At 35.9% G+C, this 15,320-nt stretch overlaps 1 long non-coding RNA gene across 1 annotated transcript in view; it reads left to right on the top strand.

Annotated features, from left to right (window-relative positions):
• LOC120534063 overlaps positions 1 to 14,819 on the top strand; it is a 46,960-nt gene extending 32,141 nt beyond the window's left edge. Inside the window, exon 3 of the long non-coding RNA XR_005634676.1 lies at positions 14,574 to 14,819. This is a non-coding gene — a long non-coding RNA (uncharacterized LOC120534063). The remainder of the gene's footprint in view (positions 1 to 14,573) is intronic.
• The last annotated feature ends 501 nt before the right edge of the window (positions 14,820 to 15,320 follow it).

The following is a 15,320-nucleotide window of genomic DNA, read 5'->3' as shown; positions in this document are numbered from 1 at the left end:
AGGACAATGACCCAAAACACACCCGCAAATCCACCTCTGAATGGCTGAAGAAAAACAAAATGAAGACTTTGGAGTGGCCTAGTCAAGGTCCTGACCTGAATCCAATTGAGATGCAATGGCATGACCTTAAAAAGGCGGTTCATGCTAGAAAACCCTCAAATAAAGCTGAATTACAACAATTCTGCAAAGATGAGTGGGCCAAAATTCCTCCAGAGCTGTAAAAGACTCATTGCAAGTTATCGCAAACGCTTGATTGCAGTTATTGCTGCTAAGGGTGGCCCAACCAGTTATTAGGTTCAGGGGGCAATTACTTTTTCACACAGGGCCATGTAGGTTTGGATTTTTTTTTTCTCCCTAAATAATAAAAAACATCATTTAAAAACGGCATTTTGTGTTTATTTGTGTTATATTTAACTAATGGTTAAATATGTTTGATGATCAGAAACATTTTGTGTAACAAACATGCAAAAGAATAAGAAATCAGGAAGGGGGCAAATAGTTTTTCACACCACTATAGATAAGCAGTAACTTAATATTTACTACTCTTGGGAGTTCGCTATATATTTGTTTGCTTTTGCATGTATATACTATATAATTATTAATATATTTTGATCTGTAATCGACTTACATTGGAAACCTTTTGGTGTTAATGCAAATTACTCTTCTTAGTATGTGTGATTCTGTTTATGTAGACCACGGGTGTCAAACTCCAGGCCTGGAGGGCCGCAGTGGGTGCAGGTTTTCTTTCTAACCCTTTTTCTAATCAGTGTCCAGTTTTCACTGCTAATTAACTTCTTTTCCCTCTATTTTAATAGCCCTGTTTGTAAGGATTAAGTCTTCTGAATTGATTCTTTTCTTCATTAAATGACAGCTAAACAGAACTGAGACATGAAATGAGCCAACAGATAACCAGCTAAATTGGGGTCTTCAAACTCCAACCAGTTCCTTAATGAGATGCTGATTCTTGCTGTTAATTAAACCCGTTATTCAATTCCATGGCTTGTTGCTGCTCTCTTTTTGCCACAGCAGACATTTCCAAAATTGTTGATATTCTGTTTTTTTCTAAGAACTCCTAAAATGTTTTGGTAACCTGAGGGCTCAACCTTACTGAGACCTTCATCTTTATTTTCAGGTTTTGTTTGATGGATACAGGTGAGCTGGTCATGTCCTGCTTGTTTTATGTCTCATTACTGTCTGGCTGCTAATTAAGGAAAAAAAAGCTAATGGGCCTGAATCAAGCTAATTAAAGCTAAGGCTAAAGAAGTTAATTAGCATCAAAAACTGGTCACTAATTAAGAAGATAGAATGAAAACCTACGGCCCTCCAGGACTGGAGTTTGACACCACTGATGTAGACTATACATACAGTAGATATTTAGCAAACTGATAGATATCCATGAGCCCACTGTTGTTTACTCCTTTTTTAATCCAATTATCAGATATTTCCTCTACAATCTATACTAATAAAAGGCAAAGCCCTCACTCACTCACTCACTCACTCACTCACTCACTCATCACTAATTCTCCAACTTCCCGTGTAGGTAGAAGGCTGAAATTTGGCAGGCTCATTCCTTACAGCTTACTTACAAAAGTTGGGCAGGTTTCATTTCAAAATTCTACGCGTAATGGTCATAACTGGAAGGTATTTTTCTCCATTATCTGTAATGGAGTTGAGCTGGAATGACGTGGGGGGGCGGAGTTTCGTGTGACATCATCACGCCTCCCACGTAATCATGTGAACTGACTGTCAACGCAGTGCGTAGAAAACCAAGAAGACCTCCAAAAAGCGCTTAAGAAAACATGCATTATATAATTGAGAAGGCAGCGAAACAATAAGAAGCGAGCGAGTGACATATACTACCATATTCATGAGTGATGCTACCTCGAAAAGAAAGCAAGGTGTAAACCTAAACTTTAAATTAAGTTCATAGACAGGCTACCGCTGGCGTTTCACATGCCCACAGGTAATGCGGGATACAAGTTTAATGAGAGGACGCAGGATATAAACGAGAATTTTGATCACTTTGTAACTAAGTTAAAATTGTAGGTGAAGGGGTGTGCTAATGCAAATTCCGAGAGACTGTGTTTGTGGGGGATTGACAGTTAAGGCGGGTGGGGGAGTCACGTCATCATATCCCCTCCCATTCATCTAATTTCGCTCTGAGCTGAGCTCAGGCTAACGCCGTCTTCGAAGCAACTTTGTCAGACTGCCACCAAATACTCACAGAAAAATCCACAAGTTAATACACACGCTGTCTCTAGAGTTTCTACACACTGAATCCTCCAGGCACTACTTACAAAAGGTCACATTGACAATCGTGTTACGTTATTTTTAAAACTTTCCTTTTCTTAGCACAAGCACAGCTGAGAAGCTTCGATGCATGTGCTCCATAACGCGTTAAAAAATAATGCATTTAATCACACTTTGCATTACAAGCAGATTACATTGATCAGCGCATCCCAATTCATTTTTCCTCGCACCACCTTAGTTTGAGAAGAAGTATGAAAAATATGAGGTTAACACAGAAAAACAGATCACCAATTCAAGCTTTATAAATAATCGATTCGCCATCAATAATTGTTTTGGTAAAGCCATCCTCCTTCCATTTTATAATTTCTCCGCCACTAGCCATGATTAAATGAACGGTAAAAATGTAAGAGCAAAGCGAGGGTGACTTATTTAGGCAGGCATATATATGACAGCAACACTCATGACAATGTCAATCATGTTACGTTATTATTAAAATGTTTCCTTTTCTTTTCATTACTTCTTTAACACACTACTTCTCGCTGTGGCGCGGGTATTTTGATATATATATATATATCATATAATATATGAATGACCTCCAAAGATCGCTGAGACTTTTGATATCATGAACGAGTCTGCAAAAATGTGGTCTCCTGCCCAGCAAAAGTCGAGCAGCCAGCGCGTGCGCATAGCTGTGCCGGCCTTTGAGACGCTGACTGCGCTTCTGCCTTAAGTCAAAGTGAGCACTTTTAATTTTTTTCATCCTCCCCCTGCGCTATAGCCCAGACAAGTGCAAACACGGGACCCCTTTTCTACACCACGGCAAAATAATATTAAGGCAATTCACACTTTCTTTTGCACGTGCCATCACAGCCGATTAATGGCAGGGACGTCTCACCAGTCTACACAAGACCCACCGCGACTGTCCCCAAAAGCCGATCATAACGTCAGCGAACACATCTCTCTATACTATATAAAAGAAAAAGGCAACTTTCCTTTCTTTACACCTTTTTTCCTTTGATCCCAAACCAAAGCCTTTCTCGCTTAACACTGCAGAGGACACAAAACTAATTTTCTTTAAATGCCAGTAAGGCACATTACCAGAGGCACAAATTTGAACGTTCACATAGAAAATGTAATTTCTATACCACAGCCGTCGTGTAGCGCTTTCAAAAGGGATCTACTACCGAGAGATGATCCATATACATTTTAGCTGCTGTTAGTTACTTACCTGTTGTGTTACACAGTCTTTAAAATGTAGTTTACCCGCAACCACTCCAGTAGTGCTCAATGTACCTGTACTTCTTAAAACGTTAATGTTTTACTGTTTAATAACTTATAGACTATATTTTATTATTTCTCACTTGCACTCAGTGACCAAAGCTATACACACAAGTATATGTATGTGTATATATATGTATGTATGTGTATATATATATATATATATATACACACACACACACACACATACATACACACATATATATAATTTGTGTGTGTGTATATATGATGTAGATAGGTATGTATATATATATATATGTGTATATGTAGATATGTATATAGATATGTAGATATGAAGATATGTATGTGTATATATATGTGTGTATATATATATATATATGTATGTGTGTGTGTGTGTGTGTGTGTATATATATATATATATATATATATGACAGCAGCAATCCAAGCTGTGAGAAAACAGTAAAAAGGAGGCGTGTCAGACGTCGTGGTACATTTTCTGATGCAGCTATACGAAAATAACTTTGTGACGCTGCCACCAAATACACAAAACAATTACATTGACCTTCTTTAACACACTACTTCTCCGCTGCGAAGCGCGGGTATTCTGCTAGTAACATATATGTGTCCTTAGACATTAAAAGGCTGATAACACAACTGTACTGACCAAGAACTCTCCATTCTACTCTGTAAACTACTTGTACTTTTACACTTCCACTCTTGAGAGGAAATAAAATATTTAGTTGTATTGTTGTGTATTAAGTTTCCTAATTGCCATTCTAGATACAGGCCAACGTTTAATATTAAAGATAAACATGTCGAAAAATTTGATTTATGGGTGAACTGATGAATAACAAACATAAGTGTCAAAGTGAAAATGCAAAGCCACTTTAGGAGGACAGGTAGATTTGATTTCTATAAATCAGAACTTGGGCACTACATCTTTTTATAGAAATGTGAACCAGATTACTATACTGTTAAAAAAGAAGAGACAAAGCGGAAGTGCATGAAATAAGTGGCATACCCATTTGTGTCGTTTAATGAAAAAAATCAACTGTAAAATGCACAGTGTAAATATTATTATAGCAGCAGGATACATTCTTAGGCTGTATGAAATCAAACAGCAAAATATAGCACATGGGTTTCCTCCTGGTGCCTCCTGGTGCTCCAGTTTCCTCCCACAGTCCAAAGACATGCAGGTTAGGCGCATTGGCGATCCTAAATTGTCCCTAGTGTGTGCTAGGTGTGTGTGTGTGCGCACCCTGCGGTGGGCTGGCGTCCTGCCCAGGGTTTGTTTCCTGCCTTGCGCCCTGTGTTGGCTGGGATTGGCACCTATGACCCTGTAGTTAGGATATAGCGTTTTTGATAATGGATGGATGAATTGATTTAATTCTAATCACCTTTGTCAATTGTGCTCTACAATACTAAATAACTTGTGTCCATTCAGGGCATTCAATTTCTGAGTACTGCTTTAATCTATAATGAGAGAATTTAATTTAAGGTGGGAACTAGAGGTACCAGTCAGCAGTGTGCCATGTACACACATGCCCCTACATAAGGCTAGTTTAAAGGTGATTGAAATCACATGTGTGTTTTTGGGGCGTTCGAAGAAAGCAGAGAATGCAAAGGAAACTAGAAGAATGTGCAAATTGTAGACCTGGCTGGAAACCAAATCCAGCTTCCTGTAGCTGTGAGACTAGTGCCAACCTTTGCAGCAAAATGGGTGTCATCCTGCTGCACTCGGATCCCAATCCAGGTGCTTCCTTGTGTGGTGGGAGTGGCAACGCACTATCAGCAGATACATATCTGTATTAATTATGATATATTCTTGCATTCACTGAAGCCAATGCTATGCTACATCTGCATGCTGACCAATTTAATTGCTGATTACAGGAAAATAGGTCAAAGAAAAGAGTTATTAAAGTACTGATAAACTGATTCAAATAATTAACCTCTGACACAAATTTTGGGTAGAGATAAACTGCTTCTTTTATATTGCAAGATGTCTTAAAACTACCATATCTAGTTATCCTTGAAAACAGACTAGCAGAAAAAAATTTTTCCTCACATAATGATTATAAGACATGCAAAACAGACTTTAGATCAGGTGTATGTAATGATGGAATATCCTAAAGTTTTATACTTGGCTTAGTTTACTTAATTTTAATTTCACAAACAAGTATTGCAGAGTAGACACACAGATTACATCACATTATACTCGACAAGACTGTTTACCTTAAAAATGCTGTGTTGAGCCTCTAAATTATCACTCTATATTAACTTTTATGAAAGAAAATAAATAAAATGCAGGCTTGAAACAGGATTGTGCTAAAAACCTGACTGATTGAAAAACTATCTCTAAAATGGCTTCTTGGTGAACCAGCAGCTGTCTACTCTTTGTAAGCTAGATTTCTAAATACATATGGCTACATCACTTTATTTCACAAAATCCTTACCCAGTGATATATAAAAAGGACATTATTATTATTTTTTTGACTTGGAATAATATAGCTAATGTAGTATGTTATAATATACTCTGTGCCTTCATAACATTTTAATAGTTGATTTACCAAAATTGAAAAGTAAAGAAAAGACTCTGATGAGAACAAGCCATTTAGCCTAACACAGGCCATTTATTGTAGTTCACCTATTTTATTGAAGATAATTCCTTCTTCATTTCTTGAGAATATGAGCCGAACGTTTTTTCCTAATGGCTAATGTTCACCTTCTGTTTTATTACTGACTTTCTCTATACAGAATAAAATCTCTTTTTTGCTCGTTTTAAAGCTTAAAGTTTTTGTTAAACTGGAAAGTTTACAAATGCAGAATAACACTAAGTTAATGATTTGTTTTCTCTCTTTGGCTCAGTTGGCATAAAAAGGAAAAGATGCAGTTTCTTAATCAAACCTTTTTCTGACTAACAAAAAAGGTAACTAGTTAATGTTTTGCACTTGAAAATGAACCTAACTGATCCACTTCCGTTTTGTGCAATAGCTGTTTATATGATTTATATCATGGAGCATCTGGTTTAGTTTGATGATTGTTCTTTCTTCTCTAGTCAGTCCTCTGAAAGAATATTTTATTTCTGGAATGATACATACTCATTTTTGTCACATTCCTCTTCTGCACTTTACTTATCCACATAAACTTAAACTTCAGGCAATGAATCTGCACTAGCATGTACTTTCATTATAATCACATATCATGAAATGAAAAAGCCAACTAAGATGCAATAAGATAGAGATTTTAATTACAAAAATGATGCCTAAGAAGGGTCAAATAAACATTTAGTTAGGAACAGATATGAGCTGCTACTCAAAACACAGGAAGTTTTTTACAGGGGCAAATGTGAATCATAGTTATCAAATGAGTAAAACGTGATGCTTAATTCCTAAATAAAAATAACAAAAAATCTTAATAAAGGCAGCAGTTTCTTTAATACTGGAAATAATGTTTAATACTGCCAGTACAAATATTGATATGCAAATCGGTTTGCAAACAACACAAAATTGCTTACAGAATTATACTCCTTTTGAGAATATAACATTTTTGGATCTGCTTACAATACTGTGCAAGTAACGAGATATTCTGATGTGGTGTGAAGTGGCCTGAGATTAAAAAAACATTTTCTCTGAAGCTTACCAGTCTCCTTCCTCATTTTTACCCATCACATTATGGAAAAATGCACAAGTAGGCAGCATGATAAGTAGACTGACACAGTGCATAACTTAAAGATTCAACTCTTCAAACTTTATAAGTCTTTTGCTTATTTATTGCTTGCATTTTGCTAACAGTAGAGCCATTTTGCCAGCAATGGCAAAAAAAAAAAGTTTATTACTGGGTGTAGTTTACGTTTTCCATGTATTTCTTTTACACTTCACAAAGACTAAACATATTCTTTCAGAAGCATGATAACTGAATTAGGTCTAAGAAAGATGCCTTCTTTCAAAATAGTCTTCTCATCTTACATTTGCTTCAGAATAGCTCAGGTGCCTGCACTGCCCATGCCCATCTGTCTTATCTAGAAAATAAACTCATGAAGAGCTTTAATTGGCAAATGTGGTTTTCTGTACTTCAAAATTTATTTTCTGTGAGTGACAATGTGAACTGTTCATAAAAATCTGGTATGTTGAAAAAAAAACCTTCACACCAATTATATATTTTAAGAACTGCCAAACATATTAAGATAATCATATATTTAGGAATATGGAAAATAGATAGATAGATAGATAGATAGATAGATAGATAGATAGATAGATAGATAGATAGATAGATAGATAGACAGTCCCAGTGAGGCATTATACGGTTGTATTGCTGTTAGTAAAAAGGAGCCCCAGTAGTGTTTCTTGTCACACTTCTGCTGAATAATTTTCCCCTTCTACCTCCAGTTGATCCAGAGTGTGCCTTATAACTGATCTTGTCCTTTTAATTAGCTTGTTGATTTGGTGGGCTTCTCTTGAAGTGATGTTACCAGCCCAGAACATCACAGCATAGAAAATTGCACTGGCCATCAGAGTTACAGACAATGTGAAGGATGTCACTTCCCACATTAAAGTAGCACAGTTCCTCAAGGAAAAAGAGCCTGCTCTGTCCTTTCTTATGTAGTTCCTCTGTGTTCCGAGATCAGTCCAAGCTGTCTATGGACCACCAAGTACTTGTTGGAGTGGACCACCTCCACATCCAATCCTTGAACAGTGAAGTACCTGTTCTAAAATAAGTGTTAACAATTCAAAACAATAATATGTCAAAGAACGTTCTCTTTTAAGAACTTTACTAAGTTATCTTGTGATTTTCCTGTAAGTTTCAATAGGCTGTGAAGTTTTTTTGTATACACAAAACATTTTTGTTAAAGCGGGCAAAATTCAGGTTCATACATCACATTCTGACAACTGGTTGGAATGTTTTAGAGCATCACTTGGAACTGGTACAACCCTAAATAAATTATGCAAAACATGATAGATTTGCTCTCTGTCTCCATCTAATTATGCCCGTAAACTTAAGGTCACAAGCACTGAAAGATTTTTTTCTAAGCTGACTGCCAAAGTCATCTCTAATACTGAACCTGGAGAATGGATAATTGATTAGACTGATTACAGCATAAATGCCCTAATTAATCATGGCTCTATATACTCCCAGCGATTTCCTGTTTGCCTTATTTTTAAATAAACATATGCTGAATATTATACAAATAAACATGCATAAATAAAGAAAGCAGACAGAATAATACCCAGAAGTTTTAATATAAAAGAATGAGTTTAAATTACAGCAAATAAAACACAAGGGTGAGGGGTGTAAAAGGGAACACAAACCAAAAAGAACAAACAAAACTATCTTCTGCTGCCTTTATGGGTTTTTTGTTGTAATGTTTTGCCCACTTCTCAAAGGAACAGTAAAGAAAAATCTCATATCTGTCTCTTTCATCCAAAGAAATACCTACGTCTTACCTTTGAACCTTCACACAAAACATTTTCGTCCACTCCATTGTTTCTTTTTAGCTTTCTTTCCCTTAAGATATTCTGCTGTGTATTTGAGAGGCAGCTTGTCATAATATAATATGATTTATTTATTTATTGACCATCTGTAAAAAGTGTATCTATCTATCTTACTGGTCTGTATGAACACAAGAACAAAGTTTTTTTTTATAAATCTGGTAAGATCTCAAAGGCCGCTTAACTTATCTATCATAAGAAAACCTCAACTAATTGAAAGAACATTACTGTGACATGTCCGGATTTCACACAAAGCTGTGAAGATGATTGTCTTTTATTTAGTGTTGGTAAGGATTTTGTTTGCAAGCTTGTGCCAGAAGTTAAACATAGAACTTTCACTGAAGGGGGAACATTACTTTCTTTACTCTTTTTAAGGGAACAAATAACAGTAATGCCATGAAGTAAAATGCTACCTGTATTTGTACCAAATTGTCAATTATTTCTGATCCACAGAATTTTTGCTCTAACTATAGATTGTTGATTGTGATTGTTACGATTGTTGATCACACAGAAGTGCTCAGAAAGAGGACTGGATCCCCCTAACTATAGTAGCTCTTACAGGTACAGGATGAACTGCCTAGAATTTGCTAGATTACCCAATCATTCACAGCAACAAACTCACCCACCCTTTCACAGGGCATATATTTCCTCAAAGAAGCATGTTTTTTTATCCAAATAATTGAAAATATCTACTATATAATAAAACACTACTGTTTGCCTGTGTGAGTGTCTTTGTTCTCCCTGAGCTATCTCATTGTTCAGTTTGGTTTTAGTGACTTGATCCAAAGGGGAAGTGCTGGGCAAGAAAGGGTGAGACACATGAGGATGAGTATAGGCATAGAGGCAGGGTGAGTATTAAAGGACAGGACATGAGGCAAGCAAGCCATCTCAAAATGACAGAATCCGAGAAAGAGGTTTTAGAGGAATGGCCTTGAAAGAGGGAGCACCAAGCAAGAGAGGTTCAGATCAATGAGTATACAAATGAAAGGCGTACAAATCACACTGAAGGTACAGTACGTATAGGGCAAGTGAAATTAAATATCAGATATTTAAAATGTATTCTATTACCTGTGTTCAACAGGTAACATTGCTAGTAACTCTAATTCCATCTGCATTCTTAAAAACTATCAATTGATATGAATCAATTGTCTACTAAGAAGCTAATTTTTAACAATTTGGAAAAGTCTTGCTTGATGTTTTACAGTGGAAACTCGGCTTTCCTCTGTGTTTGTAGTCTGCTGTAATTCATTCTGCAATGTATGGATTTTGTAGTAAAATATGAAAAAAACTGTGCAATCACAAGAAATAATGTACATTTACCAATATTTTTAGTAAACACCAATATTTTCTGATATTTTAAAATTATCTCTATCTATGAATGGAATGTATGCTTTACTGCATGTATGGAAGTGAAAGGTCTGGGAAAGAAATATAAAACAGAATGTCACCTTGTTAATGAAGAATCTTTTGTTTTTAATTTTCCAAACACTTTTAAACAAATGACAACAGGTACACTAGGCAAGGGCAAAAAAAAGCCAAAAGGGAGTATCTTTAGCTAGTAACACACACTACAGCATAAATGTCTGAGTTTTAAATAATTATTGTAATTGTATTGCATTGTCAAATGGAGTCAATAACTAGTACCATTCAACATTAATGATACGCCACTGTTGTTTCACATTGAGGAGGTGCAAGTTATTTTAAAAGGAGATTATATTTCATTAAATTGATGGCAAAAGTTTAAAAAGTCTATGCCCTTAGAAAAACAATCAAGGCTTGTGAAAAAATAAATGTTCAATACTGTACTCCTTTTGCATAAACCTTGTCATTCATATTTGACTGAAAAATAAGTCTAGAAGGTTTACAGTTTATTGGATATTTATTTATTTTTAGAAAAACAAATATGACAGCCCGCTTGTGTATTCTGGGTAATAATGCACTTTTCCAAGCTACACGCAACCTTGGTAGCATCAGTGGTAATTGGTTGATTGAGGGTTTTTTTTTTAGTTAGACAGTCTAGGCACAAATAATTTTTGTTCATTTTACATTTTATGTTTCCAGAGGTTTGAAATAATGCTTGTACTAATGCAATGATAAATCAATTTTAGAATGTTCATATGTTACATTTGTTAAAGACACTACTATTTTTCATGTTTCTTGTTGTGTAATAATTTCTAAAGACCTTCTTTATTCATTTTAATGTTGGTATTGTCAGTGACATTAATGTCTGAAACATCTATATTATGTATTGATCTTTACTCCATATTCGTAACTGTTATTCATTATTTTTGGTAAACAAAAGATCAAACTCATCTAGAATGTGAGATGTTTCTAAAAAAAACGTCAGAAGGGCATATTCATTTCTCATTAGTGTTTCAGGTAAGGTCTTTCAGTTCTAGCATTTCTCTTTTATGTTGTGCTGTCTTGTGCAAAAGGTGGTATGTTACTTGTCTCTTTTGTATATTCCTTTCATGAAGAGCTTTAATAAAAGTTGTTTCGAAGCCCTCTGTTTAGGTCCCCATAAGTGAGAAAGACTGAGCTAATGTTAATTTTTTTCTCATTTACTTAACTAGTTGATGGAGTAAATGAAGATCTCATAGAAAAGATCTGACCAATAAAGAAAAAAGAATCAAAGTACTGTTCCATACATCTTAAAAGCATCTAGTGAATGGGAGATTCTCTAAGCCATGGATCTTATTTTTACATAATATCTTTCTGAAAGAAAGGTTCTTTCTTAGAAAGATTTAAGCAAGACAGTCACTCCTGAAAAAAATAACTACTATTCTAAAAATTTTGGAAATAATGTGTTTCACTGACACCACAGCCTTAAAAAAGCATGGTATTCCTTTCATTATGTTTTCTAGAAGTGAAGTGACAAGTATTATTTATTGGGCCACAGTGGTCTAAATTAGGCCTAACTGTAAGCCAACCTATTCAAGTAACTGATTCTAACTATCCCATTAAAGAGGTTGGTTGGGTTGGAAGTAATATTTCAATCCCTCCCAGAATATGAAAGAAGACTCTCCTTATTATCTCAGACTGTCATCAATGTACTACTACCACCCATGGAAAGATCTTAACTCATTCAGTGGAACATCTGCAGCAACAGGAAAATAATGGAACCAATAATTCTTCATAGTACTGTACACTGTATGCTTCATAGTGCTTTTTATTTTGTTATTGTTGTCTTATATTTCTAAAACTGTGTATACATATCGATCTGTCTTTGGAGAAAAGTAATATTTTCAATACATTAAAAATAACTGAAAAATTAAGACCAGTTTGCTTTGTGCGTGAACAAATTGCATTCATAGAAGGTTACATACCTCATGCACTCTTATACTATTATATAAACTGATCCTTTAAACACCATCCAATATATTATACTTTCAGGTTCTACAGTTGAGCACATGTGCAAATTAACATGGTAAAGTTAATAGAAAAATGAAAAAGTAGAAATTTTTGACATTTAATTGCAATAAGCAACAGACAGATGCAGACACCAGTTCAGCACACACCTTTTTTATTTTTCCATGTGGGAAACACTTTCCCTCGTTTCCCACCTTCACAGCACAGTTCTCGGCCCAGACACAGTACATAAAACACACTTCTTCTTTTCTTTCTCTTTTTCATTCATCTTCTCCTCTGTCCACCTCCACTCCTCCTGGCAAGCTTCGTCCTCCACCTCGCAACTCTGGCTTCCAGAGTAGTGGCAGCTGGCTTCAATTATAAGGCACCCGGAAGTGCTCCAGGTGCTAGATGACCTTGTTCAGGCAGTACTTTCGGGTGTGGCAGAAGTGATGCAACCAAGTGTTCAGCAATTTTCCAGGTTCCCCCAGCGATGTCTACAGGCCCCAGCAGGGTTGAAGTTCCATGCTCCAAACCCATGTCACTGCTTCAAGTCAGGGGGATTGCCCTCTCGCCTTCCTGGATAAGCTTTCTTTCCCGGTCCTTCCACTGACAAGGCGTCCCAGCTAGGTAAGGTGCCCCGGCTGTCACCCACAGAGCATTTAATCAATTTTCCTAATTTAGAAAACTACTCCTAACTTCACCAGGATTTATGAATGCTCATGAGCTGTTTTAACTTGCTAGGAGCTGTCAGAAATCGTTGTTCATGCAGAGTTGCACATGCACATACCGGAAAAAGTGGAATGTTTTCAAAATGCTTGACAGCAAAAAAAAAGTTATTGATTTGACAGTGATGGAATAAGATTCATAACACATCTCCTACATTACGTGATTGCTTTATCTACATGGAGGAGCCATGTGCTGTTTGTCAAACTGAAAATAACATTTAAAAAGTTATGTATAAAATGCAGCCATGCAAAAGAGAAAATTTGGGTATGTCGCAACCAACTATTTGTCAAATTTTACACCAAACTTTGAATGCCCTTATAACATGTGAGGTAATAAGCAGGTTTATACATTTCCCCATCAGTCAAATGAAGTAATGTTAAAGTTTACTGAATTTATACAGTTCAGCACGCACATAAAGATCATTGCCTCAAGTGTTGATGGGCACACATACATAAATTGCAAGTGGTATAACAGCATCAGTACACAGATAGTCGTGGATGCAGACTGCATTGTAGTAGCCTGCATATTACCTTGAAGAATGATGGGGCTGCGTGAGTGACTGACAGCAAAATGTCATAGAGGTATACTGAGCTCTGTACTCCAGGACTTCCTGGAAAATTTGCATTACAGTTTACAAGCCCGGGAAGGTTCAAGATGGTAGGCATAGATTCCCAGGGCATTGGATAAATAGAACCTCACAGAATAGTGGGGGAAAGTCATGGAAAGAATCTTGGCATACTACAGTGGAAGATGATCAGGAACACTGATGAGCGAACACATCTTATAGTTGTGGTTAGTTTCAGAATAACTTACTTTACTTTACTTTAAAAATCAAGGCGGAGGTAAAGAACTTGGGGTATTCATTGATTCTGACCTAAACTTTATATCGCATATTAACCAGATTATGAGGACATTTTTTTCACTTAGGAATACAGCAAAAGACCTCTTATAACTTTATAAGACACTGAAAAATTAATTCACGCTTTTGTTTTTAGTTGACTAGAATACTGTAATGCACTCCTAGCAGGACTATCTAAGAAAGACAGTTGCTAAAGAAAAGAAAAAGAAAATCTGAGTACAGTTTTAGCGTTGTTACATTGGTTACTTGTGTTGTTGTTCAGAATTGACTTTAAAACACTACTAATAGCTTATAATGCCTTAAATAGTCTTGCTCCATCCTACATTTTGGAATGCCTGTCTCCTTACACTCTATGTCATAACCTTCGATCTTTGAATGAATGTCTGCTTATAATTCTAAGAGCCAGGCTTAAAAGAAGTGGTGAGGTAGCCTTTTTGCTGCTATGCCCCTAAAATCTGGAATACTTTACCTATAGAAATTTGCCAGGTTAATACTGTGGAACATTTTAAAAAACTGATAAAAAAAAGCATTATTTTAATATGGCTTTTTCATATCTACATTTCAGTTGTATTCCTGATAGCCTATATGGGCTTAAAACTATCATATTCTTCAGGGATTTGCAAGCTGTACTAATCCCCATTATTCTCTGCTGTTTTTTTCAGTTCTTCTGTAGTGGCAATATGCGCCACCACCGCCTAATGAAAGCACCATGAAGCCCCTTGAGATGATGGAATGAAGATGGGTGTCTCATCTGTCCATGAAACCAACAGCATCAAATGTGAAGCATGAAAATAAAAAGATTTAAGACAGATTTAGGCACATCTGTATTAGGTAAAATGCTGGCTGGGTGGTCTTTTTGCCTTTGAACCCATGCAGATTTTTTTTTTTTTGCTTTTTCTGTCATCCCATCTGACCTAACCTTGTTTTGTAGTTACTTATTCTTAAATATTATTGTCTAATCTTGATTGTTTTTCTATTCTTGTAGCATTCTCTTTTTGTCAACTTGTAAAGCATTTTGAGCTACATTATTGTATGAAAATGTGCAATAGAAATAAATGTTGCTGTTGTTCCCGTGGCCATAACAGCAGGAAGGTAATTCTTCAGAATGTATGGCTGCGGATCATTCAGTGTTAAATAAAAGTGCCTGTTATTGGGCATTCGGAGTGTGTCTCAGTCTTGGTGCTTGTTATAGTATTATGTTTGATGAAGTGGCAAAAATTACATGCAGTTTAGTGCAATATCCTACCTTAATATGTTTTCTTCTTCTTTGTCTTTTAATATTGTAATTCTTTTTTTATTTGTGAAAATAAATTAGAGTACAAACTGTCTTCATGATTTCCAGAGAAACTACAAAAAATCAATATTGGTATTAGTTTGCCACTCAGAGTGCTATAAAATCATGATGTAAT

This window comes from Polypterus senegalus, chromosome 8, assembly GCF_016835505.1.
Source record: "Polypterus senegalus isolate Bchr_013 chromosome 8, ASM1683550v1, whole genome shotgun sequence".
In the NCBI taxonomy this organism is placed as follows: Eukaryota; Metazoa; Chordata; class Cladistia; order Polypteriformes; family Polypteridae; genus Polypterus; species Polypterus senegalus.
Note: the sequence above shows the minus strand (reverse complement) of the source record. Positions and strands in the feature narration are given on the sequence as shown.